General features: G+C 40.7%; 2 non-coding genes and 1 pseudogene across 3 annotated transcripts; 2 read left to right on the top strand and 1 right to left on the bottom strand.

The window, feature by feature from the left end:
• The first annotated feature begins 3,140 nt into the window (after positions 1 to 3,140).
• Positions 3,141 to 5,638, top strand: LOC144213383 (uncharacterized; annotated as a pseudogene). Its single transcript, XR_013329944.1, has 2 exons — positions 3,141 to 4,077; positions 4,246 to 5,638. The product of XR_013329944.1 is annotated as an uncharacterized LOC144213383 (transcript).
• An 11,146-nt stretch (positions 5,639 to 16,784) lies between these two features.
• trnal-aag (transfer RNA leucine (anticodon AAG)) lies at positions 16,785 to 16,866 on the top strand. Its single transcript has one exon. It is a non-coding gene; the product is annotated as a tRNA-Leu (tRNA).
• A 2,014-nt stretch (positions 16,867 to 18,880) lies between these two features.
• On the bottom strand, positions 18,881 to 18,952 carry trnap-cgg (transfer RNA proline (anticodon CGG)). Its single transcript has one exon. It is a non-coding gene; the product is annotated as a tRNA-Pro (tRNA).
• Between the last annotated feature and the right edge of the window lie 6,465 nt (positions 18,953 to 25,417).

Genomic DNA, 25,417 nt, shown 5'->3' with positions numbered 1-25,417 from the left:
CCATACCCGTTTATTAACAGTGACGTTGACCGTGCAATTTTTGATGTAGGAAAGTACAGTGTACATGTAGTCCGGAAGGTTGTGGTGTTCAAAAAGTTCCCAAAGTGGTGAGGGAAAAACAGTCCTGCAGCTGAAAAAGGGTGTCCTCAGGCCGTTTTTATTATCTTTATTTGTGGCCTTGTTAGGCTCTGGAGTGGGGTGTATGGGGGGGGGGCAGAGATTGTCTGATCCAGCTAGGTGAGGGTGAGGTGTGGCTCTACAGTGTTCCCTCGGTTATCGCGGTTAATGGGGACCGGGACCACCCGCAATAAGTGCATTTCCGCAAAGTAGGGGTGCTCCTTCAAAAATTCTTAAAGAAAGGTATAAGGCGTGTACAAAACCACCACCAGGCTAATATGCTGTTCATTCAGGTGTTTTATTCCACATCAGAATGCAGGTGTTATGTTGGTGCAATAAATCAAATACAGTATACATACAGTAAAAACCAGTAAAAAAACTGCAAATGTAATAAATGTAAACTTTTATTCAGAAAACTCAGAAATTCAAAAACATCATAGCAGTCCGGATGGATCTTCCGCAGTTCTTTTGCGTGTAAGAAACATGGGGGTTATGGGGATTTGTGAATGTTGTTTTTTTTTTGGGTCGGTGAAGATGCGCCTATAAACAGCCATGACGTCATCGATGCGATTGCTGAACTCGACGGCCCTCACCATGTTATCGTCCATTTCTCTGGCCTTTTTTTGGAGGTCTTTGACAGCATTGAAGAGGTCCTGCAGACTCGTCTTCCCCCTCACTCGCCGACTTAGTCATTTCCTGTCGGTCCTCCTCTGTCAGTGGGTCTGAGTGACAGTCGATGAGATTTTTAATCTCATCAGCCGTCATATCCGAGAAGCCTTCAGTCTGACCGAGTCAGCCTGACAGCCTTATCAACGGCAGAGTGATGGATTTCGTTAGGCGTGAAACCCTCATCGTCATGAGTGATTTTCTTTGGCCACAATTTCCTCCAGCTGGAGACGAGTGTCTGTTCTTTCATGTCCTTTAGGGCATTCTGAATGTTAGTCAGACACGTGGCTATGATGTAGTCCTTCCAATAAGATTTCATGCTGAAGGTCTCGTCGGGCTCTTCAATGAAGAAGATGAGACCCTCCATTGTCGCCCTATTGTAGAGGGCTTTGAAGGCCCTAATAACCCCCTGATCCATGGGCTGTATAAGGGAAGTGGTGTTGGGGGAAGAAACTGTGGAGTATAGAATTTATTATAGTCACTAGGATAGAATTTTGGATAGCCAAGTGGAAATTTCCTTCATGAGACCTATGAGTTAGGGGCACGTCATATACCAAGACAGACCCATTTCTTTGTTCATCTCTTCCCGCCTTAAGTACCTAGGTCACATGACCCTTTGTTAATAAAACTAGCTCAACTGTTGGAGGTAGGTAGGGATTCGAACTGGTCACGCTGGGGGATGGACTCATCCCCCAGAGCTGGCTATTCTGACACCTCCTTCAGCTGAAGTCTTTGAAAATCTCATCAAGCCGACTCTGCGTGTGCTACCTCTGATCCGAAGTTATTGAATGTATATGGTTCTAAACCTGACAGGAACTGCACCTGCACCCCTTCATGGTGCAAATTAGCTGCATGACCTCCTGCACAGTCCATGAGGAGAACCACTTTGAAGGCCAGTCCCTTTTCAGCTAGGTAAAACTTTACCTGTGGTATGGAAGAGTGAAAGAACCAATCAAGTGTGAGGGACTTGGTGATCCATGCTTTTTTGTTGGACATCCAGTAGACTGGAAGTAACGCTCTGTTCTTGTTCTTCAATGCGCGAGGATTCAGTGACCTGTGGATCAGGCCGGGCCTCAGCATGAATCCTGCTGCATTGCCACACAAGAGCAGAGTCACCCGATCCTTGTGGGCTTTGAAACGTGTCTTATTGAGTTCATCCTTGAAGAGAAAGGTTCGGGACGGCATCCTCTTCCAGTAGAGTCCAGTTTCATCCTTGTTGAAAACTTGCTCCGGGACATAGCCATTTTCTTCTATCATTCCCGGTAACACCTCCTCAACATAGCGCCTCGCTGCTGCTCCGTCTGCAGAGGCTGCATCTCCATGCAGCGACACATTCCTTAGTCCGACTCGCCGCTTAAACCTCTCAAGCCAGCCCCTGCTGCCAGTGAAAACCGTACGTGGTCGTGGGTTAGTCTGGCTTGAGGCACCGGGCAGAGGATCACCTTCGTCGACGTCTTCCTCATCCAGAACGCTGACGGCGTCGTCACCACTCGCATGCACCATGGCGTCGGACAAAGATTTAGCCTTGCTACGGATTAAGTTTCCGTCCTGGCTGACTTGCTTCGCCCAACAATCACGGATCTAGATAACCAGTGGATTTTCCATTCGCACCATGACTTTATTCTGGGTGTTCACAACCCTTTTGGCATCTTTCGTGAAAGATGTTGCAGCAGTTTTGCGGATGTTCTTCTCCTCCTTTTTTATGTACCGCACCGTGGATTCATTCAGGCCGCAATGTCGAGCTACGCTAGCGTAGCTACTTCCTGCTCTCAAGTTGTCCAATAAACTCACTTTTTCGGTAATGGTGAACATCTTTCGCCTTTTCTTCGGCTCACTAGAAGCACCAAAGGATGGAGAGCGTTTGGGAGGCATCACGAAGGGTTTCACAAAACTTTTGCGCTTAACTTGGCGAGAAGCGTACTGTACAGCACGAGATAAGCGTGGACTGAGAATGGGCATCGGGAGAAGCTTGGGCTTCCGTGGTGAATGGGCCAATGGGGAGTCGAGTACATTCAGTGAGCAATCAGCTTGCGCGCTTATGCCCGTGATGCGGCCGTGATCCCCCATGATGCTTTGCGCATACATGCATTTTTTGTTTTAAAATTTATAAAATGATGAAATTACTAATTCTAATTGAATATTTTGTTTCCACACCTTGTAAGACGATGTAATTTATAATTTTAATTTAATATCTTTAAATTTTTTATTAATTTTTTTCCTGAAAAAAATCTGCGAAGCTCTGAGTCCGCGATAGCTGAAGCGCGAAGTAGCGAGGGATTAATGTAATTAGAAAATGATAAGTCAATTATCTTTGTCTTTGCAGGTTTCGGAAATGATCTTGGTGCTGATGTGCAGCAGTCTGTTGACCTTGAAGGGGAAGTTGAGCTCCCCCAAATCAAAGAGGAGGAGCCAGTGTTCCCTCAACAACAAATGAGAGACGAGCAACATCCATTCAAAGGGGAGGCAGATCATTTCACCTGGTCACTTGGTGAGTTCGTGAAGAGGGAAGATGTTCTGGGCGTGGCCAGCGGAGGGGTGGAGCCTGCAAACAATGATCTTGGTGCTGATGGGCAGCAGTCTGTTGACCTTGAAGGGGAAGTTGAGCTCCCCCAAATCAAAGAGGAGGAGCCAGTGTTCCCTCAAAAACAAATTGAAGAGCAACTTCCAATCAAAAAGGAGGAAGATCATTTCACCTGGTCACCAGGTGAGTCCGTGAAAAGGAATTATCTGGGCGTGGTCAGTGAAGGGGCGGAGCCTGCAAACGCCTCAGTATGGCCCCAAATTAAAGAGGAGAGGCCAGAGTTACCTCAACAGTGCAAAAGAGAAGACCAACCTCCAATCAAAAACGAATGTGTCAAATGTTCACTGTGGAATCTTTCGAGAGTGAAGATGATCTGGGCGTGGCCAACAGAGGGGTGGAGCTTCTGAACGGCAGCTTAACAGAAGGATGGCGAGCAGAAAATGTAATTTCTCCTTTATCAGATGGCAACAAGTTGCTTGATGTTGATGATGATGATGATGAAGATATGACAAATCCCAGCAGTGACAAACTCTGCAAATGCTTTCAGTGTGGGAAAACCTTTGGAAAAAAGTCTTCTTTGAAAGTACACACAAGAACCCACACGGGTGAAAAACCATATTCATGCTCAGTTTGTGGTCAAAGATTCACACAGGTGGGACACTTAAATAGTCATGCAAGAACACACACAGGTGAAAAACCATTTTCATGTTCAGTTTGTGGTGAAAGATTCACAGTGAAGGCAAGCTTAATTAACCATGCAAGAATACACACTGGTGAAAAACCATTTTCGTGCTCAATTTGTGGTCGTGCCTTTTCTCGACAGCAATACTTAAAAAGCCACACAAGAACACATACAGGTGAAAAGCCATTTTCGTGTTCAATTTGTGGTAGACGATTCACACACAGGAACAGCTTAAAAGCCCACCTAAGAACCCACACAGGTGAAAAACCATTTTCGTGTTCAGTTTGTGGTCAAAGATTCACAGAGAAGGGAACCTTAAAAAAACACGTAATAATCCACACTGGTGAAAAATCATTTTCGTGTTCTGTTTGTGGTCAAAGATTCACAGAGAAGGGAACCTTAAAAAAACACGTAATAATCCACACTGGTGAAAAACCATTTTCGTGTTCTGTTTGTGGTCAGACATTTGCACGGAAGGATAAATTTCAAAGACACACAAGAACCCACACTGGTGAAAAACCATTTTCGTGTTTAGTTTGCAGTAAAGCCTTTTCTACAAAAGAAAGCTTAACAAAGCACACAAGAACCCATACAGGTGAAAAACCATTTTCATGTTCAGTTTGTGGTCAAAAATTCACACAGATTGGACACTCAAATAGGCATGCAAGAACACACACTGGTGAAAAAACATATTCATGTTCAGTTTGTGGTCAAAGATTCACAGAGAAGGAAAGCTTAAAAGAACACATAATAACCCACACTGGTGAAAAAACATTTTCGTGTTCAGTTTGTGGTCAACGATTCACACAGAAGGGAAGCTTAAATATTCATGCAAGGTTACACACTGATGAAAAACCATTTTCGTGTTCTGTTTGTGGCCAGACATTTATACTGAAGGATAAATTTGAAAGACACAAAAGAACCCACACTGGTGAAAAACCATTTTCGTGTTCTGTTTGTGGTCAGACATTTGCACTGAAGGATAAATTAAAAGTACACGCAAGAACCCACACTGGTGAAAAGCCATTTTTGTTTTCAGTTTGTGGTAAATCATTTTCTCAACAGCAAAACGTAAAAAGGCACATAAGTACACACAGGTAAAAAGCCATTTTCCTGCTCAGTTTGTGGTCGGACATTTTCCCGAAAGAGAAGCTTAGAAGAACACTTATTAACCCACACTAGAGAACAATGTTTTCCTGCTCAGTCTGTGACCACAGATGCGCTACAACAGCCCAATTTAAAAGCTACGCAATTCAAAAACATTTTCCAGGCGCTGTTAATGTTCCAACATTTTCACATAAGTGAACCTAAAAAGAAGACTCAACAAACCTCACATGAGAAAAGCCCTTTTTTGCTCAATTTGTGGCAGGAATATCTTAAAAACATAATTGCCCACATCGGTCAGAAACCCCTTTCCTGCTCAGCTCCTTGCCGGAGATTTAGTTGTAAGGATTGACTTAAAAGATGCAAATGTATTGTGACAAGCAATGGCCAATGATGTCTTTGCTTGCTTTGTCAAATTCTGTATGAAAGATCTTTGTAATCGAAGTAGAATTGTATTTTGCATTCCAAGGATCATGTTTACACTTTTTAACGTGTAATAACAATCCACACAGTATTACCTTAAGATACTAGTTCATTGCGGAATTGAGCTAGTACAGTGATTTTCAAACTTTTTTGGCCACCGCCCCCTTCACCGCCGGGCCAAAATGCCAACGCCCCCTTCACCGCCGGGCCAAAATGCCAACGCCTACCTCTTTACCCCTTTCCAACGAACGAAGCTTAAATAAATAGAAGACAGGCGCCTCAGATATTATTCGCTAATTTCGTTTCTTTTAATAGACCAATGCGCAGTTCACCTCGAATCATAAAAATTGATAGCTGATGCATTAAGCCGGTCGCTGTGCGCATACGCCTGTGGTTAAGCGTTGCCGGCGCGCTATTGTGTGCTCCTCTGCGGCTGACTGGATGGTGGTGGTTTCCCCAGTCGCCTGCATCGACGATAAACTCGCGACAATTAGTGATATACGGTATATGCGCGCTGCTCGTGAGCGCTCGAGCAGAGAACGTTTCTTGTTTCAATAAAGCTTGTTTTTTGTCGACTTTTTATTACAGACAATCAATTTTTCCGGTCTTTCTACAAACACCAACGTCACATTTTACTGTAATTGCTCCATCGCCCCCTTCACTATTTCAACGCCCCCCATTCGCCTGTTTATTCGTCAGCGCCCCCCTGAAAGTTCACACCGCCCCCCGGGGGGCGGTACCGCCCACTTTGAAAACCACTGAGCTAGTATGTCAATTGACTCGCATCTCAAGTCAATTCCTCCCATAGAAATGAACAAAATATAAATTAAGCCATTTCCATCCTAAAAAAAACCATCAAATTTGTTCTAATTTACTACTGACTCATTTGGGAACCATCTGGTAGGCTCGTATCTCAAAATTTTCTTGTATGTTGGAACACTTGTATGTCAAGGTATTACTGTGCAGATACTCCCCTACTTACGAAGGAGTTAGGTTCCGAGCGCTTGTTCATAAGTTGAAAGTGTTCATAAGTTGAAATTGTTCAAATTGAAGTTGATTCAGTGCTATATTTTGTATTATAATTTATGTTTAATGTCTATATAAGTATATTGAGGGTTTATATAAGTGCATGTGTATGTTTAAGGCTTGTATAAGTAACTGCCATTGGTTTGTTGAAGATTTTATATACTTCACAATTCTACCCTAAATTAGGAAAGTACAAAGTTAATAATCAATAATGTGATGTAAATAATATGGAAAATGTCTTCACAGTTAAAAACGAAATTTGAAAATTGCAGTATTTGTCTATTGAATTTGTTTGCAAATCCAATAATAGTATTGAGTGTTATTCAAACATAATCCATTTTAATGAAAATAATTGATATATTGAATCTAGGATCTAAGAAACAGTAGAAATATGGTGTGAAAGAATGAATTTTGTCAAAATGAATAAGTAGTACAATGTCCTTATACTTTGTCATATTATAAGTTATCTTGTCATATTTTGTGTACTTCCAATAAAGCTCTCTTTTTGGTGAAAATAATTTTGGGGTCTTTTTGTTGAATAAAATGAGCCTTCCAAATTCAACAGTGACTAAAAAGAGAAGCGTTATTTGCTTGGATTTAAAACGTACTTTTTTTTAGTTATGCTTCAAAATAAAACATGAAACAAAAGGAAAGGACTAATTTAAAATTCAATATGGGAGATTTGAGTGACTAAAAATGAGGAATATAATAACAAAAACGCGGATCCAAAAGGCTGTGAGTCTTCTCTTGTATTTCCGGCAGTTGGGCGTAATGCTGCCACCTAGCGACGAGGCGGGGTTTATGTCAAATCAATACGATTGTTTGAAGTGTTTGAATTTTTACGGGGTTTTAAGGCAATGTGCTTTTTATTTTGCGCTTTTTATTTCTTCTTAGCCTCATGAACGAATCCATCAAAAGTATCGGAACAGAGCATTTGTTCCAATTCCTTTCGAATTTTATGAACAAAGGCTGAAACCTAGTTTAGCCTGGCATAACTACGACATAAGGGGACAAACAAGGCGATTAGGATCAACGCATCACCGAGCAAGATAACAACAAACACCAAAAAAATATCAGGTAAATGGTTTTATTACTCTCATAACTCTCAAATAGATGATCATTTGAATATTTATAGATTTATTTTCACCCTGCGTGGTTGAGGTTCATCATGTAAACACAGTCGAGTCTGATATTTGTTTTCGGTTACGTGACAACTCGGAGTCAGCTGACCCAGTTTTAACGTCAAAAACACGTTTTCCTGATGTCCACGTATACCAAAAATTCGTTTTGGGCTTTTACACGGGTGTACGGTTCGGTTTTATCAGTCGTACCGGAGGAAAATATGACACCTCTAAACCAGGTATAGAGAACCTAAGGCTCGAGAGTCATATGTGGCTCTTTTGTTGGGTGCGTATGGCTAATTTATAAGCTAAAAGCCCAGCTTCAATCATAATTTTGATATCATTAGACCCCCGTGTGAATGCATACTCGTTGATTATCATGGATTAGCAGCAGTGTAAGAATGTTATTAAAAGATTTAAGTGAGTTTTGTTCTTTTAAAAGCGGTGTTTTTTTATTTGAAATTCTGAGTATGGCTCTCAAGGAATAATATTCCAAAATTAGGTATATTTTATGACCCTCTGTCAATAAGGTACGTGAAAATATAGGCTCTTGCTTGTAGTACAAGTACACATAGTTTTAGCAATAGCACACATACATTTAGTACAAGGACACACAAGTGCACGCAAGTACACATACTTTAGTCCAAGTACTTGCAGTACAAGTACATATCCAAACAAGAGCAATTGAAAGATGAGAAAGCGGTAATTTGACCACCAGAAGAAGCTGTTTTTCAATTGTGGCGTCCAGGATAACTTAATAAATTGTTGATGAAAATTCCGTTCATAATAGAAATTCCAAGTTCAGTCACGTTATCTATTCTCCGTTACTGATTAATAATTAATTTACTAAGGATTTTATTCTGACGAGTATATACTTAATATTAATCACCGTCGTTTCCTATAAAGTTAAATAATCTTTCAGTTGGTGCATTGATTACTTTTTTCACCAATTGGCGATCATTAAAACGGTGTTTATTAAAATAGCACTTGTTTTCAGATGAAGATGTATTACAATGACAATGTCTTTTAAAAATGGACAATATTGAGAAACCATACTGGTGTCCTGTTTACTCTGTTTTCATTTGAAAAGACAGATTAACATGAATGAAAACTGAAATAAGCAAAGAATTTTGCACACAATGACATTTCTCCACCTCGCAGATATCCACCCAGGGCATTGTCTCGACCACCCGGCGTCCGCTCGTCTCAAAGAAGAAGAGAGGTTGCCATATATCAAAAAAGAAGAGAAAGAATTTGTACTCATCAAAGTGGAGGAAAAGTTTGAACCCGTAAAAGAGAAGCAGGAATTTAATTACAATTGTGAACCCCCACATTAAGGGGGTGCCGAATCCCCTCAAAAAGGAAGGAGACCCCCCCCCCCCAATGTTAAAGAAGAAGAGATGGACATCCTCACGTGCACTTTTGAGCCTTTAAAAAGCGAAGACAACGGTCTGAGCGAGGCCAGCAGCTGCTCAAAGGAAGCACGCCGCTACGTCGTTGGACACCAATGACGAAGACGAAGTTCACAATGCAGCGTCCGCGGGCAATAAATGCTCACAGTGCGGGAAAACCTACGGGAAGAAGTCCAACTTGAAGAGGCACACGAGGAGCCACACCGGTGAGAAACTTTTTCCCTGCTCCATTTGGGGAAGAAATTGTCTTCCAAGCAAAACCTAACCAACCACACAAGAGCTCACACTGGTGAGAAACCTTTTTCCTGCTCAGTTTGCGGTAAGAAAATGACTTCCAAGCAGAACCTGACACAGCACACGATAACACACACTGGGGAGAAACCTTTTTCCTGCTTTATTTGTGGCCAACGATTTGCGGAGAAGGCTAAATTGACGATCCATACCAGAACGCATACTGGGGAGAAACCTTATGCCTGCTCGGTCTGCAACCAGAGATTTGCGCACAAGAACTCCTAAAAAATCCACCAAAGAACCCACACGGACGAGAAACCGTTCTCCTGCTCCGTGGGTGGGGAAGGATTCCCTGCCAAGTCAGATTTAACAAAAGACACAATGACCCATACCGGTGAAAAACCTTTCACTTGCTCACTGTGTGGCCAAAGATTCGCTCAGAAGGAGCACTTGACAGAACACACGAGAACACACAGTGGCGAGAAGCCCTTTGCATGCTCATTTTTCGGTCAAATTTTCTCTAAAAATGGGAATTTAATGCCACACAAGAACCGACACTGGTGAGAAACCTTTCTCCTGCCCAGTTTGTGGTGAAAGATTGTCTTGGAAATATCAGGTTAAGAGACACGTGTGTGTTTGGATGGAAAATGGTGACCAATAAACATTTTAGTCATTCATGCTGATTATTTCGGTTCGAATTATAATTGTATTATTTTCCACGAATATAAATGTGACAATCAACCAAGTTGCCATTTTTTCCGGCCTATTTTCCGGGTGCAAGATTAAATATAACAATACAATTCATATTTCACACAAGATATAATCAATCGGTCAGAGATCAAAGTGGAAGAGGATTTGGAAATTTGAAATCGATTTCTGAAATCGCCAATAAGACCTTTTCAGGAATGCAGTGATAAATTATGGGAAAACATTTTTGATGAGAATGCAGCAGCAGTATTCCAAATGTGAAACTTGACGTGAAGGAACAAATAATCTCTGAAATGGGGAATTTGGGAGCACTGAGAAGAAGAAAAACAATTGTACATCAGTTTACTTGGGTGAGCTGCCATATTGAGTCATGGGAAGTCCTATCTCTCGACAGGGGTAATGGTGGCCTTGGAACGGTACCGCTACACAACTTATGGGTTTAAGTTGTTTGTGGAAATTTTTGCACAGCATTCTTAACCTGCGCTCAGCATATCAGTGCACGATACGGAATTCCAAAGAACCATTGACTTATAGTGATAACAGCACCCAAATTGTGTGAACAAAATAATTGATGGGATTGCAAAAGGTTCCACATTTTGCTATGACATCACTGCGCGTACATAACAGGTTTAACCGGACAACAACATATGAAAAAATTTGGTAGATTATACAAAACGTCGATATTCACTGCACGATTGGAACTGTATGATGAGGCTAATCTCATTAACTACATAAAAAGAGAACATTTTTAAGAAAACGCATTGAGTTAGGGTTAGCAGAAGGAGACTGTGCTTCTCAACAGGAAACGGACTTGACCAACGGTGGTGCCAGGAGACTAGGGGCTCAACCTGAAGTATATAGAAGAAGCATTAGCCGACCCAAAGGGGGAACGTCCAACTTGTTGCTGACCAACCAGCAGACATGAAAATAGCCGAGAGGGGTATATGGATCCACCTTTTGCACTGTAAGAAGGTTTCATCAGTTTAAACGTTTGGGGAGACAAGTGAGAAAACTTTCTGATGAATTCATTGAAATGGCAACCACTCCAATATTGATTGGAAATAATATTGCAGAGAGCAATGCCATTAACCATAGGGAACTCTTTTATATTGGTTTTATTGTCTCCATATGTGTCCAAATGTGAAAGTGATTCAACTGAGACTAAACCTTACAAAGGGTTAAAAAAAATGACCAGACGAGGGTAAATACGATCGGATATAACAGCAACTCCCTCAATCACCATTCTTTGGGGAAAGTGTTTTTACAAAAAAAAAAGTGTCCTGCTTGTAAAGAAAAGGAAAAATATTGAAACGGTGTCCATCCTGTTACGCAAGCAGTGAATGAAAAGCCAATTTTTGTGCTACCTACCTGTTTGAACCTTAAAGGGCATGGTCTGAATCTGGTGCGGTAGATGAGAGAGACATTGTGTGCCCATTGTCCAAGACAAACTGTGCCACTGATTGCACGTTTTGGCTTATGGTGATGAAATTGTTCAAATACATTATATAATTCCTGTCATAAAAGAAATAGGACTATGTGTTTTGGTTTTACTGTTTTAATCAGTATGTTTTAGAGTGGAGGACATACAATTGGCGGCTCAGAATTTCGGTGCGGCAGCTGGCCTCTCTCGATGACGTTGAGCCTCATCGAGGGATGGCGATTTGACTTACGGGTTCGTTTGCCAAATTGTAGCAGAAGTTTATTTTTTTGGGTAAAGCCAAATAAAAATATGAATAGGGTGAACAACAACCATTACAATGTCCAAAACAAAAACAAAAAAAAAGAAATTGGATTTGCATTGAAAAAACAGCTGGCAGCCTCATGACTTTCCAGGACTGCAAAGCAGTTGATATGCTTCTGATGGTCGATGTGCTCTTGATGGAGCAGGGGGCATATGCAATGTTTGAAAATGTTGCACTCTACGACACGTCCTTCACCGAGGTGAAATCAATGGCTGTTTTCAATGGCTTGATGTCCAGGATTATGCAAATAATGAAAGAGTTGAACGAGAATTATTTTGTTCTTCCTTTTCAAGCCAGATATGCAAGTAAGGAAGGGCTGGTAAAGATAGAATATATAGAGTTATTGACATTAAAAAGTCATTTTAATACAGCTCTTAGAATAATAATGCTCGCTCCCAAGTTAACCGAAACAAATTGAAGGTCACTCCTCTTTGCAGCTGGACTTCTCAGAGCTATTGTTCACACCGAGATCTCTTGGGAAGATACAGAGGACTTTCAATTGTTTTGATGAACATCGGCTCCTGAAAGTGTGGTTCACATCAAGCTCTCTTAGGAAGATCCGGAGGACTTACAATTTGTTTTGACTTCTGACAGTGTTGTCCACAGCCCTCCCTCGGGAGGATCTGGCAGACCTTCAATTGTTTTGAGAACTGAGACACATGTGATAGATCTGAAATACAACTTTAGGAGCAGGTTAAGAAAAAGTGAGATCAATTTAATAGGAAAAATATTTATTACCAAACTGCAAAGTGGAGAGTGATAGCTCTAACAGTGGAGTCCTGTTCAGCACGATGTTCTTGTAACTCTCTCCGAATGAACAGTCCGTCTTTATATAGGCAAACAGGGTAATATTTCTAAGACAGCAATGTAGGACAATGTTTATGTATAAAAGTTTAGGCTGATATGGTTTGACATTTGCAGGGTTAAGTTGTATACAAACACAATATTTTTTATAGCTCACACAAAATGCCGCAGCCTATCTCACGTCGCGCGATTCGAAAAAAACAATTACTAAGCGAGTTGGCCACATCGCACAATACAAGCAAACAATTTCAAGGTCAGCTAGTTAGCCTATCTTGCATTCTACGGTCTTAACAAACAATAGTAAAACCAGTTTGGCCTGTCTATCTTACAATCTACGATCTTAACATACAATTGTAAAACCAGTTTGGCCACCTGGCTCGACATAAACAAACAATTATTAAGCCAGTTGGCTTAGTCTATCCCACAGCATGTTGTGAATCTTACGTAATAAATAAGCAAGAGAGGCATCGATTCGACAGAATGATCTGGGACGGAGACGAGTTAAGATCGATTCTCTCTTGCAAGGCACCGGTTATGAGTCAGATGCCTGTTTTATTTATGTGTGCATTTGTGAATGCCTATTGTTGAACCTATCACTTGCCATAAAGAAATACTCTTTTTTATGATAAATCTAAAACAGATGGAAGTTCAAGGTGCCCCTTTTTGACAAAATCATGGTAAAATATCAGTTTTAGTGAAAATGTAAAAAACATGCTCATCTCTCATCTTGTCTTCCTCTTATCCCAAGTCGAGTCGTGGGTACAGCAGCTTCAGCACGGAAACCCAGACTTCCCTTTCCCCAGCAACTTCATACTGTTTCATTTCATTCTCATTTCTGATACTTTTCCTCTCTTTATTAAAAAAGGCAATACCAGTTTAAAATAAACGGAAATACTAGTTTAAAAAGTAAAAATGTATTAAAATTTGACAAAAAATATATTTATTTTTGCCAGATCTGTTAGACAGGGAATACTCTAAATCAGTGGCCAGCCAATCGCAAGCTTTATGGAACTACCGGCAAACAACGCATGGCAGATTTACCTTCCTGCAGGGTAATGTCCGATGGTCTCTCATTCTCAAAAGTTGCCGTTGATTACTTTGGTCCCTTTCAAGCAAAAAGGGGAAGAGGCCGATTAAACAAATGCTCTAATTGGAATCATTTACTAGTAAGCCATGAGACAATTTGCAGTCCATTTTGGTTCTTTTTGTTTAGAAGACTAGATGAGTAATTTGCTCTGTAAAATAACGGGGGCAGGCATTACCTGATTTTGTGTAACAAAAATGAAAAAAAGACAGTGGACTACACTTTTGTGCTACTTCTTTGCAAATATTGACATTTTATACAAATCTTATACAAGCGCGTCTCCGGTTCAAAATGACAAGAAAGCTTTTATCACTATTGCCTGAGTTATTTGTTTTTGCAGAGCCTTGATTTCAATACATACAGCTTTTCCAACTGAAAGTCAACATTGATTTACTATGTAACAATCTGTAAGACTCGCTGTTGAGTCAATTAAATCAAGTGATTAAAGGCAGATTTCTTACCCTTAGTTCTTAATGTAATCAATATTTAATGAATACTCAACATGTACTCACATGGATTTGTAGTAATCTACTGTGAACATTTAACTTCAAGGGCTATTATATTCATATCTACTGTGTATGTCTTCCTATTTTGTTCAAAATTGTCAACCAAATTCACCTCGCACGCAATTCTACGGGTCAAGATTAAAATAAAATGTTATAATAACATCTATGTGAATTTTGTAATAAGATTTTGTTATAAAATGAAAATAAGTAGAAAAACACTAGACGGCGTCCATGGTTTGATCCCAAACCGGGATTGGGTAGAAGCAAATGCAAATGAAGTAACCACTGAGCTAACCCAATGCAACAGTGCAGGGTAAAAAATGACTATTTATATAATCTGATTATATGAATACCTGTTAACTTGTACGTTTTATACATATTTTATACGTGTTTTTACCATTTCAAATCATGTAAGCCGTACACCGACTTTTGTACGGGAAAAAAAATATTTTAAAAAATCGCCATATTTATTAAAACCGATTTCAACAAGACTATTATCACTAAAATCGAGATAGTCTCGTAGGCTGGTAGCCAACGACGCTACTGTCTTAGATTGTTACTATTGTCACGGTATAACAGCAAAAATTATCCTCAATCGTATGTATTTTTTTAGCGGTGTGTACGGCAATATCGATAAAGGATGACATGCGCATGCGTAGATATACATAGAGTAAATATCGTGGAAACAAGCATGGAGGAGCCACCTAGTAAGAAACGAAGAACTCAAGGATCGGGTCGACACCAAAAAAAGTTGGCTGATTCCCCCCCCCCCCTATTTCCGCCTGTGTTTTAAAGGTATGTTGTTTTGTTGTAGAGACCGATTGAATGTGGGGTTTGCAAGAGACAATAGTTAGCATGTGAGAAAGAACATAATGTTTAGTAATGTTTGTTTACTTTTTATGTGTGTGCGTGAATGTGCGAGTCTCGGGTGGAGGACATGTATAGCCTTTAGCAAGCTACCTTCGGCCGCCATTATAGTCTTAGCATGATAGTGTGCAGTATATGACGGTCATAGCAAAGGAAGCTATGCTATTGAGATTTCACGAGCCTCGAGTAGAGCACATGTAATAGCATTAGGAACGTACCCTCGGCCGCCATTAGCGTTAGCATTGTGATGTGTATGTGTGTATGACGGTCGTAGCAAATGAATCTAATCTATGTTATTGAGATTCCTTTGTTTCAGGACTTTACAAATTCCGAGCAAGAACAAATCCTAAAGCATTGTCCGACACAATGGTTGTCTCTACAAAAAGTGGTTGAAAGAACTTTGTCTCAGTACGAAGCACTCAAAAGCTACTTCTCTAGCCATGCGGATGTTGAAAGGGCAGGTAAAGTGAAAATCATCCATGATCGACTTCAAGACCCTGTTACTATCCTCACACTCCACTTCCTCAGCTTCATACTGCCTCAAATAAATCAATTCAATATTGTGTTCCAAACAGAGGCCTGTATGATTGGAGATTTACTACCAGAAATGGAAAGACTCTTAAAGAAACTCTTGGTGAAATATGTGAAAATGGAACTTGTCAAATCTGCTGATAGCCTGCTGGCAGTTGATTATACAAACATGCATGCAGCATGAAGATAGCAGGCTTGCTGTTGGCTTGGGCACCAGGTCCCTCTTCCAAGACACCAATGAGGAGGATGAAATCAGGCATAGCATCACACTAGCCATGCAAGCAACCTTTTATTTTCCCTCTAATCGCTCCTTCTATGAGGCTGTTGTAACTAAAATGAAACAAAAATTTCCATTTGAGAATACAACACTGAGTGACTTGGTGGTGTTCGACCCAAGAAAGAGAGAGATGTTGGATTACACAAGTATTGTTAAGATTGCAAACAGGTTTACACCAGACTTTGATCAGGAACAATTAAAAGATGAATGGGAAGACTATCAACTAATACCTGATGATCTTCTCCCTCAGAAAAGTCAGGATGGACAACCAATTCGTCCAGAGACATTTTGCCCTTATGTGTTCAAAATGAAAACTGGTTTGGGGCTGGATCGCTTTCCACTGATGAGAAAGATGTATCGAATTTTACTCAGCCTTCCTCACAGTAATGCTGATAGCGAGCGGGTTTTCAGCCATGTGAGGAAAATTCATACAGAGTACAGAAAGACAATGGGAACAGACACTCTTACTTCTTTATTACAGATGAAATTGAACTGTGACAACTGTTGCTCACAAGTGAGACACAAATTAGAGCAGATAAAGTCTGCCAAACCATGCACATTGGCTTACAATAAGAAGCACTGAAGGCACAGTTTGTTGCATTGTAAACTTTTTAAATTGAATAAAAAAATTTGTATGCAAATTACCTTTGTTATTTCTATTACACTGTCTGGTTACCGTGAGTAAACATGCATCGTACGGTGTTTGTAAGGTTTTTGGTGGGTTTTTAAGGGGAATCAAAATCATTTAAAAGGGAAGTTATCGGCAGAGGTTGACAGGTATGCTAAATCGAAAAGCTACATTTTGATAAAAGGTTGGGTAATTTCAAGGACATTTGCTTTAAATGTTACATTGTGTTTGATCTTATTTCAAGTAACAAATAACACATTTCAATATTTAAATCTAATGGTTTTTAAGGTTAATTCACAATTTGGTGATGCACAATCCCCCAAAATTTGTTGAAGGTAGTGTGGCCGAGCGGTCCAAGGCACTGGATTAAGGCTCCAGTCCCTTAGGAGGCGTGGGTTCAAATCCCACCACTGCCAGCGGATGTTTTTTTATTTTTATTTTTTAGGATGGAAACTATAGAGAAGTATTTCTTACTATCTTGTGTATTCTTTCATTGCCTTTAAATAAGGTGCATCTGTATGTGTCTTGAAATCAAACTTATAACCTTCTTGGGTCAAATTAAGAGAATAAAATAATTTGCAATGGCAGTCGCTCCGTTGCCGGTAACCGGTCAAATAGTCCCGGGGGCTATTTAGCTAGTGACCGGCCAAATAGCCTATATGGCCCCATATAGCTATTAAGCCGATGTGACAGTATATATTATTTAATTCTATAGTAAACCTTTACCCTCCTTTTATATTTTCACAACTTGTATCAAATAACAGTCCACTATCTCAGCATTATATTAATATTGTGATAGGTTCATTAATAATTACCCTTCTTTATAATTATCAATAACTGCAGGCAGACATCTTATTCAATTATTGACATTTAAATAAATAGATTGGATCACGGATAAGAACCTTAAAGGGAGGTACATCAATCAACAAGGATTTCCCCTTCACTCCGAAGCATCTCCTCGATTAGACATTTTCGTACGAGTCTTATTGCCATGAATCAAAACAATTTACAAGGTTGTTGATTATTTCATAATGCATAAGCAAAAACAACATCTGTAACTATAATATCAATCAAGGTATTCTACCAATAATAAAACAGGACACTAAAACCCACAACATTTGGATTAAAAACAATCACGCCTTCATTTGACCTAACAATCATATAACAATTCCATGAAGAAAGACCGAAGTGCGTCACGAGGTATTTCCACTATGCTGGAAATGGCGGAAACAACATCTTTGTTATAGGCCAGTGACCCTGGCTCCGTTGCAAAAGAAAACAATCGATCTCGAAGCCCCAGATTGGGTGAGTTGCTGTATAAACAATCCTTGGATAAGAAGTCCACGTGAGAGAGGACTTGACGATTGTATATGACCTCGAGCACTTTAAGAATAATAAGAAGAATGATTTAACAAAGAAATGAATTACTACTCATATGTATAATAGTAATACAGAATAAACCCAACATATTGCTCTGATTTATCTTTGAGTCATCAAAACACAGGGATATGACTTTAATGTAGACTAAAGGCAAGGTCAATCCATTATGAGGATTGAAATTTGTTAATATTTCTCCCATTTCTAAAGCAATACTCACAATAATTGGCAGCTATTGCCTGACAACTTTAGTTACTTATTTTAATACACAAATTAATGCGTTAATGGTCTTTTTTTCTGTTTATGTTTCATATGTACTGTTAACGGATGCAGTTTTTTATAAGTATCTTATCTTGTGCTGACCCGACCCATCTGTCAGATTTTTAAAGTCAATGTGGCCCCTGGGCCGAAAAGTTTGCCCACCCATGCACTACACAGACGAGCCAGGGGTGCCCATACAATGACACTTTTTTCCTTAAGTGGGTAATCATAATTCGACAAAACCAGGGCTCGTCCAGGAGTTGGTCCTGGGAAGCCTGGCACCACTAAACCATCGACCCAGGGGTGCCCATTGCCTCACACTTTTTTTCTCAAGTGGCCAAAAATAGGTCTCATCCAGGAGTTGGACCTGGGACCTCTCACAGACTCAAACCTTAAGCGAGAATCATAACACTAGACCAATGAGCCAGATGTCCTTTATAGAATGACATTTTTTTCTCAGGCGTATTACGGCCCCTATTACCCCACCATAGTTCACCATTTCACAAATCAAGGGCGAGACAAGAAGTCGAACCCAGGGACCTCTCACACCCTAAGCGAGAACCATATCACTAGACCAACGAGCCAGGAGTACCCGACGAGTGACACTTTTTTTCTTGCATGGCTGATCTCCCATATCACCCCATCATAGATCACAATTCGACAAAGCAAGGGCTAGGCGAGAATCATACCACTAGACCAACAAACCAGATGTGCCCATAAAGTGAAACTTTTTTGTCAGGGGAAGTATGTGACATATCAACCCCCATAAAAGATCACAATTCGACAAAGGTAGGGCTCGTCCGGGAGTTGGACCCGGGACCTCTCGCACCCGAAGCGAGAATCATACCACTAGACCAACGAGCCAGAGGTGCCCATATAGTGACACTTTTTTTCTTGGATGGCTGATCAGGTGAAGTATGTGACATATCAACCCCTATCATAGATCACAATTCGACAAAGCAAGTGCTCGTCTGGGAGTTGGATCTGGGATCTCTTGCGACCATAGCGAGAATCATACCAATAGACCAACTTTTTTCTCAGGTGGCAAATGGGCCATATCACCCCCATAATAGATCACAATTTGACAAAACTAGAGCTTGTCCGATGGTTGGACCCGGGACTTTTCCTATCCAAAGCGAGAATCATACCACTAGATCTACGAACCAGGGGTGCCCATACCGTGACACTTGTTTTCTCAGGTGAAGTATGTGACATTTCAACCACGATTATAGATAACAATTCAACAAAGTAAAGGCTCATCCAGGGGTTGGACCCTGTACCTCTCGCATCCAAAGCAAGAATCGTTCTACTAGACCAGGGGTGGCCAACCCGCGGCTCGCGAGCCGCATGCGGCTCTTTGCCCGGTTTCATGCGGCTCTTACGTCCATATCAAAGTTTGTATTTGTGTTTTATTTTTATTTGCGTGTGCACTTCGCTTGAGTTCAATACGGTATTTTCGTCCAATGCGCATGTGCTTGGGATGAAAATACCTCAAAGTTTCCCAGCAGGAGCAAGGTCATTTGAGTAAACGTTTTTAACAGAGTGGGAGAGCTCCCGTGAACCAGAAGCGACAATGAACGGCGTCGCGCACACAAAAAGTATCCCAAAGATCGAGCGTCGGCTGAAAAAGCCACACCCCCTGCGAGGCAGACCAAGGCGAGAGTGCTCAGCCGGGAGCAGCCAATAGGAGAGCGAGGTGTACACCCACGTGGTGGGCGCGCTAGTTAAAAGCCATTCATAATAAATGACAGCTCACAAGGAGCGAATGTTGCGCAAAAATAGGCTCTGATTTTATGACAGAAGTCCCACTAAGTAACATGCATAGTAAAAGAAAAACGCTATTGTAAATTATTATATTTTTGTTTGTGGACTTGGTTGAACTGAGAGTTTGTCTGTGTGAGACAGTGCACACAATGTTCATTGTTGATAATGACTGGCCTGTGCTGTTAGTACTGTAGGAGTCAATTTATGTCATTACTATGCTGGTGTGTGACATTTACAATAAATCTGGCTGAGCAAAGGTATGTGTGTGATGTGGCTCTTTGCGGTAACACAGTAAAAAATGTGGCTCTTTGCGGTAACACAGTAAAAAATGTGGCTCTTGGTCTCTGACTGGTTGGCCACCCCTGTACTCGACCAATGAGCCAGAGGTGCTTACAAAGTTACACTTCTTTTCGGGAATGGTTGATCTTCCATATCACCCCATCATAGATCTCAATTCGACAAAGCAAGGTGATAGGTTCATTAATAATTACACTTTTCTAAAATTATCAATCACTTCAGGCAGATTTCTTTATAGGACTAGGTGTTAAATATCCCTAATATTCAGCACATCAATTGACAGTTTTTGGAGATAACGTCTTACATGGGGTGGGATTTGGCTAGGATCACGTGGTGCCACCTGCACGCCACATCATCAGTTGTTTGCCCCACACGTCATTGGGTGTTTCGGCCACTTATAACAAGGCACCCTCTGCAGAGGTTGGCCCACCACAGGATGATCAGCCCCAGGTGTGTGGCGCAAGGTGGAACCACGCGGTCACACCCCAAATCCCTCCGATCCATAGTTGTAGATGAACTCTCCAATTTTGTCCAGCTTCTTGTCCACGCTCCCTTTCAGGCCTTCAAGAAGATGGACAAGGTCTGTGTCGGTGGTTTCCCACTCCTTTTTCTGGCAGGATTTAGGCCACAAGATTTGAGGCTTCCGTCCGTTCATCTTCCTCTCTATTGCCATCTGTGGCTGGATGGGCTCTGGACTCATGTCCGTTGGTGGATCCGCGCTTGGTTGAGCTTCGTCTGGGGTTCTGATACCCTGTGAACTGTGGTGAGTGTCCCGCCACTGGGCTTCACTCGACTTATTTGTCCTACCTCTGAGGAAGTAGTGGTCAATGCGAGGCCCCTCGCTAAGCTCTTTCAGGCACTTTTTCCTGCCCTGGTGGATCTTGAGACCCTTCTCTGATGTAACCTTTTCCCAGCCAAAGATGCAGCTTTGTAGCTTGTGTCCTGCCAGTGCTGTTACTTTGTTTGTTTTTGTTGTTTTTGCACTAAAAGCGCCTGAGGATTGCCCTCAGATAGCGCTAGAGCTGCCACTGGAACGCGGATTATTTCATCCGGGGGGTAGTCGGAGGTGAGGGGCAGTCAAATGTCTCCGGCTGGATGAAAAACGTAGGGTGCCACGGTCCTTGTTGGCAGCTCTGAGTGGTATTTGTTGGAATTCGCAGGCCGCAGCGAGCGGCCTCTCAGGAGACACCACGTGAAGGTTTCCAACTTTGTCTCCCCGTGCTGTTACTCCGTCAACTGTTGTGCTGATTATTTGATTCGTTGTCGTTTCCGTTGCAAATCACTTCAGGCAGATATATTATTCAATTATTATTATAATAATATTATTATAATTTGCATCTTTGGTCAGGAAACCGTATAAGGGTAGATACATGGAGACTTTAAGACTTCCTCCCGATCTCCAAAGTATCTCCTCGAACAGTGATTTCTCGTATGGCTTTAAAGCCATAAATCAAAACAATTACAATGTTACTGATTAATCCAACTGCATAAGCAAAAACAACATCTGTAACTATAACAACAATTAAGGTTTTTAACAATAATAGAAAGAGGAAACTAAAAACAAACACCATTTGAATTAAAACAATCACGCCTTCATTTGGCATAACAATTACATAAAGAAGCGCGAAGGGCATCACGATGTAGGAACACTATGCGAGTGTTCCTGGAAGTGATTGATATTCATGTGCTAGTATCAAGAGTCCTTGACGACTCTTCGCTGCAAACCCAGATCAACAGTCCTCGGATGTCAGATGAACACTCCGTGTGAGAGGACTGTGATTGGGTACAACCCCGAGTTCTCTTCGGACAATTGGAAGAATGCTTTAATGCTTTAGAAATTATTAAATACACACATATATCATAGTATTACAGAATAAACCCAACATTACGCCATTTTTTTATGATATGTATGTTTCTAATTGTTTTATAGTAATCACAAAAGGAAATGTCAGGTGACTGCAATTTTACCCGCCTATTCCTTATTCGCATGGCTGGTCTGAAAAAGAAAACAATCATTTTCGCCCAATTCATCCTCGGAATTCCCGTACTCCTGGACTTCACTGCTTTCCCCGGTACGTTTCATAAGCAGAGAATATAATTTGTGTAATTTAGAATTTGTAGGGGCAATTGCAATAGTTATAAATCGGCTTAGCAAGGAGCACGAGGAGTGGTGAGGGACCCATCGGGTGACGTGTTGTTCGGTATGTAGGTGCAACGTTGTTCTCCAAACATTTTGCACACATGCCCCCTTGTTACGCAAGGATCATATCCACCGCTATGCGATCCTGGAACGCCATCAGACTGGTAGCTGCCAGTTGCTCCTTTATGGCCACAAATCCCTTTTCAGTATAATTTCCAATCTTTGGACATTGTACTGCAGGTAATTTATTCAATCTACATTTTTGTTTGGGGACTCCCATCCTACTGCGATCTGATTAGCCAGCTTATACTCATCTGGTATGCCCCGGGGGATGCCAATCGCATCAATGTATGTTGGATCTCCTTCCCTTCATGCCGCTCGACAATGTCCACTGAACAATTTCTGAGCAGCCAATTGTATTTCCTCCACTGTAGATGGAAAAGCAGACACTGGTAAGAGCAGTGAGACCAAAGCACTTAGTCCTGCCACGTTTCGACAGGAGTTGTATAATTTATCTCCACCACACCACCACCATAGGTCAGAACGTGGTATCAGGGGTGCAGTTTGTTTTAGAACGCCGACATACCACGTCTCATTTATCGCCCCCAGCTTCAGACTATGCGCTGTAAGGTTTAAGCAGGTAAAATGATTCAACTGTGGAAAAATTGACTTCTCATTTAATGCGTAACAGGATAGACACTGTTTCAATATTTTTCCAAATCATACAAAGCAATTTAGTAACACACTATTTTGAAGCTTAACCACAAAATTTTGGCGTCAGAGATTTAGCAGCAAAAATCAAAAATCGTTTAACAAAGTCAATTGCACATATGTAGAGCAATAAATATAAGCCCCTTTTCAATTTCAAAATGTTAATATTGAACTTATATTACAATACAGTTTCTGACTTTAATCTTATTAGACCATATAAAAATTTTAGAGATGATATCTATATATTTAAACAACTGCAAACATTGTAGGGAATAAGCTTGTAACGTTTAAAGAAAGTTTTAATTTTAAAAGATGCACACGGGTAGTACGCTTGTGACAGCTTTTTGACATGTAGTATGATTAACTATGTTTTTATAATATCTGAAATCCCCAAAAACCCACACAGGTGAAAGACCTTTTTCTTGCTCAGCCTGTTGTCAAAAATCTTAAAATTAATAACTCACTTCACATTTTTCTTAAGGATACCAACCGATCAAAAATCGTATCAGAATTTAACGTAAATCGGACCCAATGCGTCATTTATATATATATATACATATATATAGTATAGGAATCGGGTAAAAGCAACATTTTTTGATTTAAAGAATGAGATTTGGGGCGGCCCGGTGGTGCGGTTAGCCTCACAGCTCTGGGGTTCTGGGTACAAAGACCAGGTCGGTCCAACTGTATGGAGTTACCATGTTATCTCCTGCATGGGTTTCTTCCGGGTACTCCGGTCTCATCCCACATAGGACATTCTAAATTGCCACTAGGCGTGAGCGTCGTTAGTTGCCATTGACAGGGAGAGATGTCTAATCCAGTTTGACTGCAATCCCTCTGGTCAAATTGGATTGGATGCCTGTCGTCGTCAATGGGAGTGAAATAGGATCACTTGCTCTGGTAGATAATGAGTTAAGATAGCAAGTCACAAGCATGTCCATAAAGGTCAGGCTAAACAGATCTGACACATTTGTAGGTTTTAAAATAGCAAAACAATCTCTGGCTCATTGGTCTGGTGGTATACTTCTTGCTTAAGGTGAGAGAGGTCCTGGGTCCAACTCCTGGATGAGACATAACTTTGTCGAATTGTGATCTATTATAGGGGTTGATATGTCACATGTTTCACTTGAGAAAAAAGTGTTGAATTGTCATATATGGTGGGGTGGTATGGGACATTAGCCATCTGAGAAAGAAAGTGTCATGCTATGAGTATGTCTGGCTCGTTGTTCTAGTGGTGTGATTCTCCCTTCGGGTGTGAGAGGTCCCGGGTCCAACTTCTGGACGATCCCTGGTTTTATTGAATTATGATATATGATGGGGTGATATGGGACATTAACCATCTAAGAAAAAAAGTGTCAGTTTAAGAGCACCTCTAGCTTGTTGGTCAATACTTCAATAAACTCGAACATTGGAAGACATACTGAGGCAGATATAATAAAAGTTAAGGCCGCATATGCAGAGGCAGGGATGCAACAATTCAGAGGCCGGAGAGTGTGACACCTCTCCAGGCTCCCCAAAGCTATTTCCTGCTGAAAAGCTGCTTCAACTGTGTTTTTAAAAGAGATAAGACGAGTCATAAAAATGGGAGGAGTTAATACAAATGAAGGAGGTGGAATACAAAAGGTGTTGGGCACATTTTAACCAATAGGTCTAAATTAAATTCTATTCTAGTAACTTTTAATACATCACCGTATGGGCACCCCTGGCACGACTTTCACATTGACTTTAGAAACTTGACAGATAGGCCGGGTCAGCACAAGTTACGATACATATAAAAAACTGCATCCGTTAACAGTACATGTGAAACATAAACAGAAAAAAAGAAGTAGAGTATTAACATACTCATCACTCATCATTAAAGTAAAAAGTATAATGTACAAAGTAAAGTAAAAAGCGATGTAATAAGAAATATTCAAATGTAATTTAAAAAAAGATAGAGGGGCTGTAAAACACGAAAAACAAAAAGAGTGGACAGACCTACTGCCACAGGCGAATTATTCGAAATGTTTGTCGTAAGACAAAATGTTGTCTGGCGAAGTGGTCGTATCACAAGGTTCGACTGTTCAGTGTTTAACATGTGAGAAAGAAGATTATGTTTAGTAATGTTTATGTACTTTTGATGTGTATGCATGAATGTATGAGTCTTGGGTAAAGCCCATGGAATAGTAAGCCATGAGTCAATTTTCAATTCAAGTTGGTTCTTCATTTTACAAATCAGCTGTAGTAGCTCAGTTGGGAGAGTGTTAGACAAGATCAAAAGGTCCCTCATTGATCATATTTAGATGTAATTTTCGATTGTTTACATTTTTTTACCTGTCTTGTTCAGTTGTTTTTTTTAAATGATACTGCATTTTTTTGTTGGTAACATGCTCTCAAGTATGTGTATGAATCTATAAGGCAATTTCAAGAACATTTTT

The sequence above is a fragment of the Stigmatopora nigra genome, chromosome 20 (assembly GCF_051989575.1).
Source record: "Stigmatopora nigra isolate UIUO_SnigA chromosome 20, RoL_Snig_1.1, whole genome shotgun sequence".
Taxonomy (NCBI): Eukaryota; Metazoa; Chordata; class Actinopteri; order Syngnathiformes; family Syngnathidae; genus Stigmatopora; species Stigmatopora nigra.
Note: the sequence above shows the minus strand (reverse complement) of the source record. Positions and strands in the feature narration are given on the sequence as shown.